The 11038-nt window shown below is 42.0% G+C and overlaps 1 long non-coding RNA gene across 1 annotated transcript; it reads left to right on the plus strand.

Moving 5' to 3' along the window:
- Window positions 1–765: 765 nt before the first annotated feature.
- LOC106806122 lies at window positions 766–6362 on the plus strand. The gene is made up of 3 exons (XR_001393501.1): window positions 766–780; window positions 5843–5938; window positions 6099–6362. It is a non-coding gene; the product is annotated as an uncharacterized LOC106806122 (long non-coding RNA).
- Window positions 6363–11038: the final 4676 nt, after the last annotated feature.

The raw sequence follows: 11038 nt of genomic DNA on the forward strand, positions 1-11038 counted from the left end.
AAAGAATTGTTTTACTAAAAAAGAATTGTCCTAGTCAGAATGAAGGCTGTACATGTACTCAAAACTGCCTCAAATACCATCTCCTGCTATCAACATTTTATCAATTTTCTGGGGGAGGACCGCCATACCCCCCTTTCCGTTTTTCACCCCTTCCTTTTATATCTTGGTAGCAGAGAACAACAAACAAAAATGTCGCCTTTATGCGTAGCGCCTGAAACAAAGATTGCAGAGCTGAGAGGTGAGGGAACGTAGGGTGTGAAGTGGGAGGCGGAGGAACCATTTAAATATTAAGTCATCCACTATTTTGCGCAGTTCGCTGTTTTTGGCCCCCCTGTTATGTTAAAAGATCCTGGCTACGCCACTGGTGTGCGTTCATGTGTGTGTGCATGTGCGTGTGCGCGTGCGAGTGTGTGCGTTCATATGCATGTGCGTGTGCGCGTATGCGTCTGCGTGCGCCGTGAGCGTGTGCGTGCGTGCGCGTATGAGTATGCATGTGTGTCTTATACGTGGATTTACGGCTATAATACGCGTTTTTACAGTCGTACAAACACACATACACACACACTAACGGATGCGCACACGCGGGCAGGGCTCGAATTAACCGACGGCACCGACGGCAATTGCCGGCGGTGCCCCTATCAATCGCCGTACTGCCCCTGAAAATCCAACCCGACCGACGGCAGTCACCTGCCTTGCCCTTTTCTGTAATTGCCGTCGGTGCCTCTGGCTAGACTGGTTCGCGGTCACACTGTTTGTCGCAGAGCGTGAGGCCGGATTCCAGTCTACCCTCCGGTAAAAACAATAACCGTAAACGTGGCTTGCTGCCAACCGCTGCCAGTAGACGATCGATAAATCGTGCGCCTGTGTATGCCCGTGGTAGAACACGCATATTTATGCTGCACGTGGACTCGGCCCGCGCGCGATTTAAAGCGCGGGAAACGACGCTCGCGCAAGAATGGCTAGCTGTGATCTGTACGGTGTGTAGCTTGCTAAGTGCAGTAAATTTAGAGAAATTTTAGTAGAATTCATACGATGACACAAAGTTTTTCATAACAATGGTCTGGGTCTGGGCTAGTGAAAGTTAGGTCAGGGCTAGTGGTTTTTCTCAGTTACTAGCCCGATGGTCTAGTGAAATAAAAAGTTAACGTTGAACCCTGTTACTGTACTTCCATTAGCAGAGGTTAATTTGATGTATTAATTTGTTATGAGTTTTCCTTTATTTTACAAAAGTGCCTTGGTGCCCTTCTCAAATTGTGAGAGTTGCCTTGATGCCTTTTAAAATTGCCTCGGTGCCCATCCATTTTAGAGAAAATTCAAGGCAATTTCTCACATGCCCCCAAAAAATTGCCTTGCCCCTCTCGTCACTTAATTCGAGGCCTGCACGCGGGTATTATAGGAGCAAATTCAATTCCCATAATATACACGCATCTCCCGCTTCATTCCTCCCTCCCTCCCTCCGCCCCACCCTCTTTCCTTCTGCCTCCCTCCATCTCCCTTTCCCTCAGTCTTTGCCTCCCACTCTTCCAAATCATCACCCACGACCAGTGAAGCATGAAAAATGTTCACGAGGCAAACGGCAGTATTTCAGGTTTCAGGTTCTTTTTTTACCCCCCCCCCCCTGATTTTTAAAACATCAAAGATATAAATAGAAAAACGTGCTTATTAGTTCATGAGTTCATGAGTTCATGTTTTTATTTTTTCAAAATTAACAAATTGAAAATATATAAACTTAACTCACTTTCAGCATGTGTACACTGTTACCAATGCATGATTAATTTTTTCATTAAATGATGCAGGTTCAAGTCCCAAGTGCAGACGCTGACATGGCCAGAAGTGTATCAAAACTACGCAGCCGATCATTCTAACATCCTGGCAATAGCAGATCTCATCATTACACTTCCTGCTACATCCTCGGAGAATGAGAGAGGCTTCAGCAAAATGAAGCTCATCAAGACCACCAGCAGGAACAAGCTTGGGACACAGACTCTCAACAACCTGATGACCATATAAACCTGAGTACCGAGAATGTCAGAAACTTTGAACGGGCGGGTGCGATGAATAGATGGCTGAAAGCATCACATAAACCCAGAAGGCCAGGATTGATGGACGATGATGGGTGTGTCTCAGCAGCAAAGAGACTCCGTTTGGATGCCGACAGTGATGTTACGCATGTTGAAACTGTAGCTACAGTACATGTGGAAGCAGCTGCAGCGGCTACATCAGGTGCTATAGATGAGGAAACAGCAGCTACATCAGATGCTGGAGGTGGTGATAACGATAACGCGGAGGAGGAAGACAATGAGCTTTCAGATGAGATGTGCCTTGTGTTTTTGAGAAATTTGTAACTATGTAGTGACGGGTACCGAGGTACCCTACACTACTACTACTAGGTACTATTGTGATCAATAAATTAAATGTGTAGTTTAAATCAATGGTGTTTTTTTTGTTTTTCCACTATTGTTTGACAATAATTTTTTGTTTTAAAATTTGGGCGAGTACAGATTCCATTCGGGCGAGTTAACTTATTGACTCACTCGCCCAGTTTGGCGAGTAGTTTTTTTAAAAAGCTCTTACCCTGCGAGTCATTGTGAAATAGGGGTGCAGATCGAGTGTAGACATGGCGGGGGTTTTGGGGGAAAACAGAGATGTAGGAGTGAGGAGTCTGGTGTGTCGCGAGAGTAAGCACACGGGCTTACGCGTGTGTGCGTGTTTCTTTGTCTCTTGGTGCAAGATGTGACTATATATACACTGTGTGACAGATATTAAAGTTTATCCAGGTTACCACAACAAGTTTGGATATTCTCATATATCATTTTAATTCATACATAACAAACATACTTCAACGTAACACTGCACAGAGAAATATGCAAGGAAGGAGAGTCTAGCATGGCTGCACTCTGCGTGGTGGCTTATCGGTGAGTAGTAGCGCCCGAATGACTTCTCTTTAACACACCTGTTCCCTTTGTGCCTGTACGATCACCACCCACAACGAACGAACAACTAGCCTAGAAACCTACAACCGACTAAACCGCCTTCAGTAACCATCATTCGAGACAACTACACCATTCCGCGATCAAGAAATGACAATTTGTCACAAGGGCTGAAATTACGGATCCACAGCGGCGCCCAGGAGGGGGCGGTCGAGTCCAGGCGAGAGGCCTGAGTCAGGGGGTTCACCAAGTTTTTTGGCCCTTTCAACTGACCAATACAAGCATAAAGCACTTAGGCAACACCACATCAGCAACAGAATTGTTACAGCAGCATATTACAGTCACTGGCAGGGAGTATAATCCTCGCACTGCTCATTATCATACCCAGAATTAATATCATCGACACCAAAATTTACTTACTTCTCCGCAACAAAATTATTTCTATTACACTTACACACTGTCCCGCAAAAAGACCCTGAACGCTTTATATAATATACAGATGTTCCTCTGTCCAGCCCGCAGTTTCATTGTTTTTCTGGTCCCAACGTGAACTAATATTATCATCATTGAACAACTTTAGCGCTTGTCCTGCTGCAGCAGCGCAAGTCTGTGAGGCCCGGCACAGTAATCGACATCAGGAAGGAAACGCTTTAATTGCTACCCACAAGTGCGCAAAATCCTCCTTGCGCGCCCACCCCCGATATAATTTCCTAACACCTCGCGCTACTGGCAGGCGCGGCGAGTCTCGCCGCGAGCGCATTATATTTTTTATAGTTTTCAATAGTCACCTGAAAAAGGCAGTCGCTCGCCGACAACGCGCACGTTTATGATATGCATAATATGTATATAACAGAACCTTCGGATGGCGAGAAGTGAAACAGTTCGTACCTACGTTTCCTACCTACCACGGAACAGTCGCAGAGACTGGGCCGGCCTACTCATCTAAAACGAGCCTCAAGACCCCACCGGGACGCGCGCGCTTTTGATGTACCGATCGATCGATCCGGCGCNGAAACTTTTTATGTAGCGTAATTATAACCTAAATTAGCTGAAAATAACCCTAGAACCTAGAGTAAACTCTCCCTTTAAGTGGAATTCGGGTGTCACCTGGTCTTCCGATCCAGGTTTTTAGTCATTCCAAAATGGCCGCGCCCTGTCGTGTTGTTGTGGTTTGAAATAGAGTGTTCGGTGTAACCGAAATCTCTACAATATTACTATTAGTATTACTGTATTAGTATTAGTACTATTACTAGTAGGTATTAGTACTATTAGTATTACTAGTATTAGTATTACTATTAGTATTATTAGCCCTTTGTGCCTCATAGGGGTAGATGGGGTAGTGTGATACATCATGCACACAACCTCCTGAATAAACCACGCCAGTCTAAGTGATAAACTTGGATTCCCGCTGAAGTGGCAGGGCTTCAGGGTTGGGGTTAAAAATAATATATAGCCAGGTAAAATGGATTAACTTAGGGAGCGTTCACAAATGATGACACATGGTGACAGGGGGAGGGGGGTTTTCCATCAAGTGACGTCACCAAGATATATTATTTTTGTGGACTGGAGCAGGAATATGATTTGCAATAAACTGTTATTATCGACATTGTCAATAAATTTTGTCGTTTAACCGAAAGGCGAGAGTAATGGGCTCAAGGATAGAGAGCATGTCCAGTAATAAACATCATCCTATCCTATCACCGTCCTGGACATCATCTCTATCCTTGAACCGAGTAATGTGTTTCCCAGTTCAATTTTTTTTAAATATATTTGTTACTAAATACTATTTTACAATTACATTAGTTATTTTTAACTACTGACAGTACTGTTTAATTTTATCACAATTTTTTATTAAAACTGAAAAGTAGAATATGAAACTTTAAATGGCTGACGAGTTCAACAAATCATCTTACTTTGTTTGCGATTTTGAATGGGGCGGTCTGCCAAGAATGGTGACGTCACCATGGGGGGTTCCTCGAAAGTGACACTTGGTGACAGAGGGGGGGAGGGGGTCAAAAAAGTCCAAAATCGAGGTGACGTCATTTGTGAACGCTCTCTTAGTATTTTACGCAATAACTCCTACACCTGTCCTATTGCAAAATTCTATTCAGTTTGTGCATAGGTGTGAAGGTAGTGTAGAACAATGAAAGTTAGCACGTTTAGTGTGTGTAAACTTTTTGTTACACCACTTTATTGTAGAGGTACCCATTGTTTTACATTTATTTTAAAATCTTATTAAAAGACACCTGTTAAATATTACATGATTTGGATTACTTGAATATTGCCATGTATCACTTTGAATGGCGCATGAAACAGGTACCTAACCAGTGTAGCTGTAGGATCGCTGATTTAAATTTTACTACATTCGAAGCATTCATGGTTCGCACAGTCCTTGAAAAGTCCTTGAATTTGAGGAGAGTCCTTGAAAAGTACTTGAATTTAGTAAATGTTGATTTTGTGCTTGAAAAGTCCTTGAATTTTTAGAAAGAATCCTTGCCTGTAATAAAAAGAAATTTTGTACCATCAATAATGTGCAAACCTCAATAAAAAGTTGCGTTAAATGAGCTTAAAAAGCTATAGATACGATAGACAGTTGATCACAACTTACAGTAAGTCAGTAAAATCGGTCAGTAAATCAAGGTATGTTGTAGAAGTGACAGTGTTTAGAAGGGTTTATTAATGTGATCCAGGTAAGTTTTAGAGGTGACAGTGATTAAGAATGGGGTTATTATTAAATTAATCCAGGTATGTTTTGTTCTGTGTATGAATTTCAATAAAATGTTCAATAAAATTTCCTTGAATTTCCGATAAAATTTCCTTGAAAAGTCCTTGAAAAAATTTTCAGTCATGTATGAACCATGGTATTGTAGAGTGTGATTTGAACCAACAAGATAAAGTACATGGATAGTAAGTTTACTTCTTCCATGTTGCAGGAGAAGGTTGTGTTGGCATCACTAATGTTTGGAGCCATCATGTTTGTACCAGGCTATATTATGGTGAACATCAAGGTAATATTGTATTTAACATCGTAATAGCACTTTAATAGCACTTTGCTGTACACTCAATATCAAGCTCTTTATGTGAATGTAAAATAGGTGGTGATTTTTTTTTATGTGTTACTAAAATCCTAATCTATACTTAAATTAATCGAGTTTTTCGTCATTTCAGCACTACAAAGCAGGCAATTAGACGATGTCTCCAGGACATTAGATTATAATGTTAGATGCATATTCCTGTGGTTATATACGTCGATGGAACAAGACAAGATGCTCTTCTACCAATTTGTTCGCAGTATTTTATGGATGATAAGCATATAATATAGTTTACTTTGAGTGTGTTTCATGAAATAAAAAGAATGTACTAAATTTTCAGTTATCAATTTTCAATTCCTCAGTTAGTGTCAATAAATGAATATGTAAAAAAGGCTTTAAATGGTGTTATCTAAAATCTAGTTACACTACTAGTTATGTTCTACTTGCTACTAACACATCCACACTTAAAATGAAGCCCTATAAAGAGACATTTATAACAGTTGAAACAGTGTTATGCAACAGTTGACAGCTAACACGAGTATATTTAGTACATGTAGTACATATTTAGTATGTGTAGGAGTGAATGATGTTATATATACCTGTTAAATATTTAAAGATAAAAAAGTAATACTCCATGAACAGGTATAGTTTAAGTTCTCAATCTCCACATTAAATGGGAAATGATGGGTTCCCAGTTTTCCACGTAAAAAATGTGCCACTTCTCAGTGCCAGACAAATTAAAATTGCAATTTTGACTTTCACGTTTTCTGGTTTAATACCATTCCCGAATGGAGGAAAATTTATCTGCAATTTGTAGCTTCCCAGACTAATAGAATTGTCTCATCCTTCATCTCGAAAATAACTTCCCCTCAAGTGCTAAATAGTGTTTATATATGCATGATCCTATTCTTAGCAGTAACAGCTTGTGGAAATTTGGCATTTGAAATTTAACAGTCAAAGCTAATTGTTTGATGATACACTCTTTGTGAACAACTTTAATGACACTACATGTCAAGGCAGGGTGCATGCATATCTGACATTGCTTGAATTACTGTTGGGAATACCGTTACATATAGAGAAAGGAAAACAGCAACTCTAGCAAATGTCGAAGGCAATGCTCTAAGCATTTCTAATGCTATTTAAAAGAGAAAAATGTGTGGCGCATGCGTTTGAGTAATTCCTGTGATGCTTTGTGCATTCAGAGTGCACACAAAATTACTAGTAACTATGTAATATTTTACTTGTTGGAGAACCGGGAAAAAAATTGGTACTTAGAATGCACTAAAATTGCATTAAATCTAAACTGCAAAATATTTGGTGCAGGAAATTGCATTATTTTGCATTATTCTTTCGAATATTTTCGGACAGAGCATGCGACCGAATCCGCTAGCAAAAAAAAACTAAAGTTGCTACGTAGTAACTGAACCTATATAGCAACTTATTGCTGTATCATTTAAGCAAGAATATAAAATCAAATGTTCCGCATATGCGTCTAGAATGAAGAATATTTTATTGTTTCACTTGATATCTTCAAAATGATTGTTAATGTAGCAAAAGCCCCACCAACAATGGGACCGTCGCGTTATGTAGGTGCTGCTCGCGGCGCCCCATGACCGAAATAAGGGATTCGTAAATAAAGTGCCGTTGAAAAACCACGTAATAAATTAATATATATACTTCAAGTAGGCACACTTGGAATCATAAATTATTTAGATAATTTTCACCTATAGATGACACCAGTAGTTACGTTGACAGCACTGATCTCTATATAGGCCTATTAACTTAACACACATATAAATAAAGATCAGTGTTTGATAAACACACTATGCAGCCTAATATGCATAACACCTAATATGCATAACACCTAACACCTAATATGCAGCCTAGCGCACTGAAAGATCCCTGTCGGCTAGCTACAAGTCGCGCAGCAGTGCGTTATTATAGAATAACTTATTATTAGTCTATGGTGTTGTGCTACGTCATCATTGTTGACCAATCACGGTTGTAGATATTTATTATATACACATAGTAGTAGTAGTATTGATATCCCTAGTAGGTATAGTAGATATCAGCGCAACAAACTGGCGCCTATATGCACGCGCCGTGACTAAAATGTGGAAACCGATGTAGGGGGTGCCCTACGAGCTCGCATCCCTTCGGTAAATAAATGAGTATGTATATACCACCAGATAATGTGAGTGCAATATTTAACACAGTTATTAGGACGGACGGATGTAAGCGTGGACACACCATGCGAATTTAATCGCACGTCCGCAGCGATTGTTAACGGTCGGTGGAACATCGGATAGACAAAATACACACCGGGCAAGAAATACAGGCACCGACTAAGAAATACGCCAACCAGCTCAGGAATGCACGCACCGGCAGAGAAATACACGCGCCGGCTAGGAAATACACGCATTGGCCAGGAAATACACGCATCGGCTAGAAAATGCGAACATCGGTTGCGAAATGCACACGTGCATGGACTGAGAAATACACGAACCAGCCTAAAAATGAACGCATCGGCTGAAAAATACACGCGCTTGTTAGAATATACACGCATAGGCTGAGATATACACGCATCGGCTAGAAAACACACGCATTGGCCAGAAAATACACGTGTAGCGTTTGTCGCGTTGCCTGTCAGAATATTGGCCGTAATCCTGGTCACACGCCAGTGTAACGTTTCTCCGCGTGGTGCATGAATGACCTTCGTCACGGCTCACCAGTGTGAAGTCTCTTCTGTTTTTGTGATCGTATAGTAGCTTGTTGCGTTGTGTTTCTTAACCGACCGGCGGCTGTCGTCTGCTACCGTCGCCGGCGTTTCGTCAGGCTTGCGGAGTGCGTGAGTGTGTGTGAGTGTAGCTCGACAGAGATTCCACACGTAGCCGGGAAATACCTTTAGTGGCGCGTAAGAAGCCGTTTATTCATTGACAGTGATACATCCGCATTGCAGAATTTACAACAATAAAGTTAATACGCCCTTGGTTAATGTTCACGTTACCCGCTATCTAGCTCCCTTCCCCCGGTAAATGTTTCCGATTAAATCCTAAGTTCCTAATCTACATCTTTACATCTCCATAAACCTCCTCTCTTCTACCCTCTATTTCCATAGTCATCTATCTCCCTCTACTCCTAGTGTCTTCTCTCCTAAGTTCTAACAACCCCGGCTTTTATATCCAGTCGCGGATTGAGTTGCACCTCTGGTTGCACGTTGCCACTAGCCAATGGCTGCATCTCGCGCCAAAATGACACACTCCGCGTCCTCTTATTTCGCGAAACATATGACGCGTTCTTTTATAAAATACAAGCACGCGTTCACAAAACCTTCGAAAAACAATCGCGACAACCCTTGCGCTTGTCCTTCTGACTTTGTTAGATCGTACTATACTACGCGGTTATACCCTTATATCACGCCCCCCCCCCGGAATTAATTCCCATACAAAACCCCCTCATACAAATCATGACGTACATACACATTCCGCGACCCGGCTTGCTACACTGAGTATTGGCTGTGAGGTATGCGCCCCGGGGGGGGGGGGCACTCCATATATATTGCATGGTAGGTATGTGCCGCGGGAGAGACCCCCATTTTCAACCCTGCCTTTTCAACCCCAATTTCTTCCGTTCCAGTGCATCGCATTTTTAAGAATATCTCGTTCCAGAGCATCACAAGTTTAGTTACCATGCATGCAGATCTTACATTTTTGCCGTTCCGGAGACCCTAGTTTTTAACATTTCCGTTCCAGTGCATCGTACGTTGAAGCCGGGCAGTGAAGGCATGCATGCAACGCATGCGCATAGCATTTCATAGCATTGCATTTCAACGAAATCCTAGTTCCGGAGACGCCCATTTTCGAACATAGCCAGTTCCAGAGCATCCCACATTCAACAAACATTAGCTCCAGAGAACCCCATTTTCAGGTACCTAAACATCAACCAACACTCAATACTCTGTCATTTTTGGCACATGCACGCTTGCATGCAAGGGTGTGCAACGCAAGAGGAAGGAGTTGGGAGGGTAAGTGGGGTAAAATGGTAAATGGGGTACCCATAATGTGGGGTAAATGCCCCCTCGCCCGGGGTATGCGCATTGGCTGAACAACGCCAGATAGAGAGAATAGTAGTCGGCTGTCCGCTACAATAAAAATAACCCCTAATCTATTGTTCAGTGCATGTGAGCTGGTACTACGTGATAGTCCTTTCTTAACTTGCTCTCAACTCCTTTCTCTTGCGTTGCACACCCTTGCATGCAAGCGTGCATGTGCCAAAAATGACAGAGTATTGAGTGTTGGTTGATGTTTAGGTATTTGCAGTATATATCATGTGGTGCCCCACGCTTATTATGGAGGTGGTACCCCACAAACATGCATAGACAAAGTGCTATCTATTCATGTTTTACCTCATATAGCGGTACGTTTGTATGGGTAGCGGGAAAAGTTGTCTGCCCATGTCATTGTTCGCACGAAAATCATTGTCGCCGCATATCTTGTGACAATCTGATAAACAATTGTAAAAATATTGAATTGAATTTGGCCATTCCTGATGCGGTATCTAAATGCAAATTTATGACTCACCGACAGAGACACGGCGAAAAAAATCAAGATTTTCATATTTAGTGTAACGTAATTTTCCGCATGACGCACAGCTTAATTCTACAACGTTCATGATTTCCTCATAAACATCATAATCTAATAAACTAATACTGTATAAGCTAATTAGAAAAAACCATAAGCCATCTTCGTCCTAAGGCTGTTCAACGGTGTCTGATAGCAGAGACAGTTTAGGGTGCGGGCCATGCGGTTACTTCTGACGTACGTGTGCTGGCCCATGGCAGAAGCAGAGTAACCCGTAGACTGTGTCATACGTGATGTAGTCAGGAGTTTATGACAAACAACCACACGCACGTACGCACGCGCGCACACAAACATACACGCATACATACACACGCACGCACGCAGGCGCACACACACACACACACACACACACACACACACACACATACATACACACACACACACACACACACACACACGCACACACACACACACACACACACACACACACACACAC

The sequence above is a fragment of the Priapulus caudatus genome, unplaced genomic scaffold (assembly GCF_000485595.1).
Source record: "Priapulus caudatus unplaced genomic scaffold, Priapulus_caudatus-5.0.1 Scaffold7, whole genome shotgun sequence".
In the NCBI taxonomy this organism is placed as follows: domain Eukaryota; kingdom Metazoa; phylum Priapulida; class Priapulimorpha; order Priapulimorphida; family Priapulidae; genus Priapulus; species Priapulus caudatus.